Genomic DNA, 7,500 nt, shown 5'->3' with positions numbered 1-7,500 from the left:
ATTTCTTATTCCTGATCTAGATATTAATCTCTGGCACCGTCGTTCAATTAGTTCATTATGCATGTTGCATAAGATTTTTCATAACTGTGACCATCCTTTACATTCAGATCTCCCTGGACAAATCTATCCTGTTCGTAATACTAGGCAGGCAGTTAATTCTAATAGCCAGGCCTTCTCCATCATAAGACTCAATACTACGCAGTACTCTAGAAGTTTTATTCCAGCGGTTACCAAGAAGTAGAATGATCTTCCTAATCGGATTGTTGAATCAGTAGAACTTCAAAACTTCAAAGTTGGAGCAAATGCTTTTTTGTTGACCAGGCGGACATGAGTCTTTTTATAGTTTATATATGACCTATCTCTTTTGACATTACTTTTTTTAGAATGATTTATTGTTAATTTGTTCTCTTCAGTTATTTATTTCCTTATTTCCTTTCCTCACTGGGCTATTTTTCCCTATTGGAGCCCCTGGGCTTATAGCATCTTGCTTTTCCAATTAGGGTTGTAGCTTGGATAGTAATAATATAAATATATATATATATATATATATATATATATATATATATATATATATATATATATATATATATATATTTGTGTATATGTATATTGTGAAGTACCGGCCTTCTTCATTAATTAAACGGATCCGTGTACATATTGTATATACTTAAATAAATAACTAATGGTAACCTTCTTTCGTAAAATACGAAATCCTGAAATCGAGTTAAAATGTAGCTCTCCAGTATCCTTGTAAAACATACCTTCTGATTCCCCCTCCTGTCTCTTTCTCTTTACTCCCCCTTTCTCCCCATCCCCACCTCACGTTTACCTTTGCTCTGGCTTATTTGCCACCTGTGTGTCTCGCCCCGGCTCCTGCCTCGTAAACACTTGTAAAGAACTTCTCTGTATATTGTGAGTACGGTTATTATACCATATGATATTTTGGATTTGGTATTGGGCAGAATATTTAGTTTTTTTTCGTTATGTTGGTTATGTTAATTAATTGGTAATATTTTGATATGTGAATTTTTGTTAATTAAATGTAATTGTTTTATTGTTTTTTACATATAACCTATTGTTAATTTTGTGGATTTAACTTGAACCTTGACAATTGGGGGCCTGTGTCCGGGATCTACTTAATTTAAAATCAAATTCTGCCCAAATCCATTTCAACGTAACATTTTGTATTCTGATCGTGGGATATGATTATCATGTGTTGAGTATTAATGTTACAATGCGCAAGTAATTCAGTGATGTTTCAACAGTGATACCGTAATCCTTTTAGAGTAAGATTTATTTTTAGTGCTAACGAGGTATCTCTATTGTTCTGTCCGCGAGCCACCATCGACCTCAAGTGTCTTTAATCTTTAATTACGGTTGTAACTAAGCCAATATAGTTTATAATCGGGTCTTGAACACTGATTAACCACTTTCGTTGTATTTGGAGCGTTCAGCGGAAAATCTTAAGGTAACATATTTCGCTTAGCGGCCGTCGACATGGGTAGTTGTGTAAATGCTCGTTATAACTAATTATCCTTGTCCGAAGCATTCTTTTCCGAGGTGTTAACTTCAGAATTCGCTTCCTAGTTTCCATTGTGCACATTTATTATGATTTCAAGTGTTTAACACAGTATATGGTGTAGACTATATATCCTACTTTCAGAAGTAACAATTGTTTACAAGGTGTTACTAACAGGTAGACGTCTCTTAACTCAAAATGCCGCTCTTTAGTGTTGATGATTTTCATAGTGACCCAGAGTCACACCTGACTTCCATTGTTGTCGCTAATAAGAATGAACTTTTGTTGTTAGCAGCTAAATTTGGGGTAGCTCTTCCTCCTAATGCAAAGAAGGATGTAGTACGTAATTACATAGTACAGCATTGTATAAGTGAAGACCTAGTGGATAGTTCTGAGGGTAGCAAATATATCGTAGACGTGGGTGATAAATCATCGGATGTAGAGTATATGAAGCTGGCTATTCAGTTAGAGCAAACGAAAAGGGAAACCATAAATGCTGAACTAGAGAAGAAAAGGGAAACCATAAATGCTGAACTAGAGAAGAAAAAGAGAGAGTTGGAAATAGAAAATAAGGCTTTATTAGAAAGACAGCAAAAGGAATTGGAGTTTGTTCAAGCTAAATTAGTCTATGAAGCTCGTGTAGCTCAGCAAGTGGAAGAGAGTAAAATTAGGTTAGCTATGGAAAATAAAGAACGAGAATTAGAACTAGAAGCTAGACAACCAATGAAATTTGATATGACTAGATGCATCAAGTTGGTTCCTAAGTTCGATGAGACTGAAGTTGACGTGTTTTTTAAGAATTTCGAAGACTTGGCTTCTTACATGAAATGGCCTCTTGAACAATGGGTGTGGCTTATTAAGCCTAAGTTGGTCGGGAAGGCTGCCACTGTTGTTGGTAGCCTGGTAGGCGAATCGAGCTATGTGGTAATCAAAAAAGCTGTTTTAGATGCGTATGCTGTAACTAGTGAAGGTTATCGTCAGAAGTTTCGTAATTATGTTAAGCCCCATATTAAGACTTGGACTGAATTTGCTGCAGAAAAATTAAGGTTGTTTAAGAAGTGGCTTGATTCAGAAGATGTAGATACTTGAGGAATTAATTAATCTCATTGTAACTGAGGAATTTAAGAGACGTCTCCCTCAAAATATCATGTTGTATATAGCTGATAAGGAAGAGAAGGATCTAAAAAAGGCAGCTGTTTTGGCTGATAATTATTCATTAATACATAAAGGCAGTCTGGGTAATGTAAAACAACATAGAGCAGAACCGCTGGGTGATAAAGATGGGAGAACTGATAAGGGTTTGTTTTGCAATTATTGTAAGAAGGAAGGCCACATGATTAGAAATTGTCCAAATCCTGCATGTAAGAAGGGAAAAGTAACTGAAAACAGACCTCCAGTTAAGATGTTCCCAGGACACAAATCGGACACTGGTAAAGAGTCTGCAATGCATTGTGTATCACAGGATAAGAATTTGTTTGAAAAATTCATTTGTAACGGTACAATATCATTGCACAGTAATGATAAACCCATTAAAGTAAGAATGTTAAGGGATACAGGTTCAAACCAAAGCATTTTAATTAAAAGTGCTGTTCCAAATCTCACATTGCTTGATGAAAATGTCATAGTCAGGGATTTAACAGACGCTAAACTATTGCCACTTACAGAAGTGTTCATGGATTGTCCGTATGTAACTAGTAAAGTAAAAATAGCTGTTAGAGAAGGGAATTTCCCCTTGCCAAATGTACAAGTGTTACTTGGTAACGATCTTGCTGGAGAACTGTTGTTACCCAATCTGATAATGTATGAAACTCCTGGAATAATAGAGGAAAGTGAAAATGAAAAAGAGTCAAAAGTGGAGGGTTGTGTTAATGTGACGACCCGCAGTATGGTTAATAATGATAGAGTGAAAGTAAGTGTACCTAATCTCGCAGATAAAGTAAAAATGAACAAGAAAAGCCTTGTTAAGTTACAGAGAGAAGATCCAACTCTAAAGGGTGTTTATAAGCAAGCATTGGAGAAAGGAATGGAAAAGGTACCAGGGTATTACTTTAATGATGACTTACTTTTTAGGTTATATAGATCTCCTAGGCTGGGTAATGATGAAACATGGAGTGACAGAGAACAGTTGGTAGTCCCTCATGATTTACGTAAAGATTTATTGGAGCTCGCTCATAATGTTTATTCACATTTTGGAATTACTAAAACTTACAACCGTTTAGCTTATGATTTTTTCTGGCCTAAAATGAAGGCTGATGTTGTAAATTTCATTAAACATTGTCATATTTGTCAAATTGCCGGTAAGCCTAATGAGGTTATACCAAAGGCACCTTTGAATCCTATTATTGTACCTCATGAGCCATTCCATCGAATTATCATTGATTGTGTAGGTCCACTGCCAAAGACAAAGAAGGGCAATCAATATCTTGTGACTATAATGTGCCCTACCTCACGATTTCCTATTGCACTTCCAGTCAGGAATATTTCCTCTAAAAATGTTCTTAACCACTTACTCAAAGTATTTACAACTTACGGGTTTCCTAAGGAAATCCAGTGTGATAGGGGCACTAATTTTACTAGTGATGTTTTTCAGAAAACTATGAATGAGTTGTGTATAAAACAGTGTCTCTCATCTCCTTATCACCCAGAATCTCAGGGAGCATTAGAACGGCATCATCAGACTTTAAAGTCGTTGCTTAGGAAGTTTTGTATTGAATCTGAATCTGATTGGGATGAAGGCATAGACTATTTACTATTTGTAATTAGGGAAGTACCTTCTGAGTCTCTAGGTGTATCACCTATTGAAATGCTATATGGTCGTAAAGTACGTGGTCCTTTACAAGTAGTTAAAGATAAGTTACTTGACAAGTATAACGTAGAGGCTATAACAGTGAGTCAGTACCTACAGAAATTAAAGGGAAATATTAATAAAATTCATAAATTTGCTCTAAACAACTTGTGTAAAAATCAAGAGATGAAAATTAGGTATGATAAAATCAGTAAAGATAGGAAGTTTAATGTGGGAGATTTAGTCATGGCCTTCTATCCCATTACTGGTTCTCCTTTTAAAAGCAAGTTTTCTGGCCCTTATGTTATACAGAAACGTTTAAATAATCAGAATTATATCATAAAAACTCCAGATAGACGTAAAAGCACTCAGTTAGTCCATGTCAATATGCTTAAAGAATATCATGCCGATTCCTCTGCTGCTCTATTTTGTTCCAGAGACACTGTTGTTGTAAAACAAAAGTCCACCACCTTAAAGGATGTAAACTACTTAGGCCTAGATGAAATCCCATCTTGGGCTGACTTTTCTAATAAAGAAATCTTAGAATCTCTTCCACAGTATCTACAGCACCTAAATGAGGAGCAACGGTGTGATATTGAGAATCTGCTACGACAGTATGAAGATGTATGCAGTGATGATCCCCGAGAATGCAGTGTTATTTCTCACGACATTGAGTTATTGCCAGGAACTCGTCCTATACGACAAAACTACTATCGAATCAATTTTGAAAAACGGAAGGTAATGCAAGAAGAGGTCGAGTATCTACTGAAGCATAAACTTGCTGTGCCTAGCAAGTCTCCTTGGGCTTCTCCTTGCTTACTAGTGCCAAAGTCTAATGGTAAGGTCAGGTTATGTACAGACTTTAGAAAATTAAATTCGGTAACCATAAAAGACAGTTATCCCCTACCACGTATTGATGATATACTGGACTCCATTGGTAAGTCGAAATATTTAACCCAAGTAGATATGCTGAAGGGATATTATCAAGTCCCATTGTCAGGGAGAGCGAAGGAGATGTCCGCTTTTATTACTCCCTTTGGGTTGTTTCAATATGAAAGACTTCCTTTTGGTTTGTGCAACGCACCTGCCACATTTCAGAGAATGGTAAATGATGTTATAAGAGATCTGGTTGGGGTTTACGGTTACCTGGATGACATTCTTGTAGTATCTGACACATGGGAGGAACATCTTGGTAAGCTTAAAGCACTTCTTGATAGATTTAGAAGGTTGAGATTAACAATAAATCTTGCTAAATCAAACTTTGCCAGAGCTCGTGTAAAGTACTTGGGACATGTTATTGGAAGTGGGGAAATCTTGCCTAAAACCACTAACATAGAAGCTATATTAAATTATCCCGTACCTACAAATAGAAAAGAAGTAATGAGATTTATTGGAATGACCTCGTATTACCGCAGATTTTGCAAGAATTTCAGTAATGTAGCTCATCCGTTGATAAACTTGACCAGTACTAAGACTAAATTCGTATGGGATGAATCTTGTCAGGACTCCTTCAAACAGATCAAATGCCTACTTTGCTGTAAACCAGTATTAACAACTCCTGATCCTTCAAAACCTTTTGTTCTCCAGGTAGATGCATGTGACTACGGGGTTGGTGCTGTCCTCCTACAAGAGAAGCCTGAAACTAACTTGCTTCACCCTGTGTCTTACTATTCATGCAGGTTGAAGAAGCACCAAAGGTCGCTATCTGCTGTGGAGAAAGAGCTCCTAGCTATAGTACAAGCCTTGCAGAAATATGAAGTCTACGTTTCCACAAATAACCCCATTACTGTGTTAACCGACCACAACCCCCTCGTCTTCTTGAACAGAGCTCGAAATGTGAACCAGAAAATTTTAAGATGGTCTCTCTACTTACAAAACTTCAATATCAGTGTTCAGCACATTCGTGGTCAAGACAATCGTATAGCTGATGCACTGTCAAGAACACCCGTACCAGGGAATATCGTACCTTCATAGTTTACGATCTCTTCAGCGGGGAGGAGATGTGAAGTACCGGCCTTCTTCATTAATTAAACGGATCCGTGTACATATTGTATATACTTAAATAAATAACTAATGGTAACCTTCTTTCGTAAAATACGAAATCCTGAAATCGAGTTAAAATGTAGCTCTCCAGTATCCTTGTAAAACATACCTTCTGATTCCCCCTCCTGTCTCTTTCTCTTTACTCCCCCTTTCTCCCCATCCCCACCTCACGTTTACCTTTGCTCTGGCTTATTTGCCACCTGTGTGTCTCGCCCCGGCTCCTGCCTCGTAAACACTTGTAAAGAACTTCTCTGTATATTGTGAGTACGGTTATTATACCATATGATATTTTGGATTTGGTATTGGGCAGAATATTTAGTTTTTTTTCGTTATGTTGGTTATGTTAATTAATTGGTAATATTTTGATATGTGAATTTTTGTTAATTAAATGTAATTGTTTTATTGTTTTTTACATATAACCTATTGTTAATTTTGTGGATTTAACTTGAACCTTGACAATATATATATATATATATATATATGCATACACATATATACACACATTTATACAAACACAAACACACACAATATAATGTATGTATACATACATATATATATATATATATATACATTTATATGTAAACATATATACATATGTATATATATGTGTGTATATATAAACTTATATGTATATATATACATATATATATATATAACCTATATACAATATATGTGTATATATACACACACACACATATATATATATATATATATATTTACACACACACATATATATATATATACAGTGTATATATGTGTATATATATATATATATATATATATACATATATATACAGTATATATATATACATATATATATATATATATATATTATATATATATATATATTATATATATATATATCTGGTCACGCCCCCCCCCCTCGGTTTGGGGAAAAGACGCCCCCCCCTCGGTTTGGGGAAAAGGAATGTAGTTATTATATGGTGAGAGGGGTTATACAATAGTTAGGAAAGGGGGTGGGGATGGGAATGATTGAATTAGTGTGTATGCTTTTCTATCTAAATGTTTAGAGGTCATTTTTGATGGATCACATATTCAAAAAATAATAATAATATAATTAGAATAATAGTAAACTAATAATACAAGTTAAATAAGGATCTATAAGTCATTTCAAACATTTTTACGATGTTTG

This window comes from Palaemon carinicauda, chromosome 9, assembly GCF_036898095.1.
Source record: "Palaemon carinicauda isolate YSFRI2023 chromosome 9, ASM3689809v2, whole genome shotgun sequence".
NCBI lineage: Eukaryota > Metazoa > Arthropoda > Malacostraca > Decapoda > Palaemonidae > Palaemon > Palaemon carinicauda.
This window is presented reverse-complemented; position numbering follows the sequence as displayed.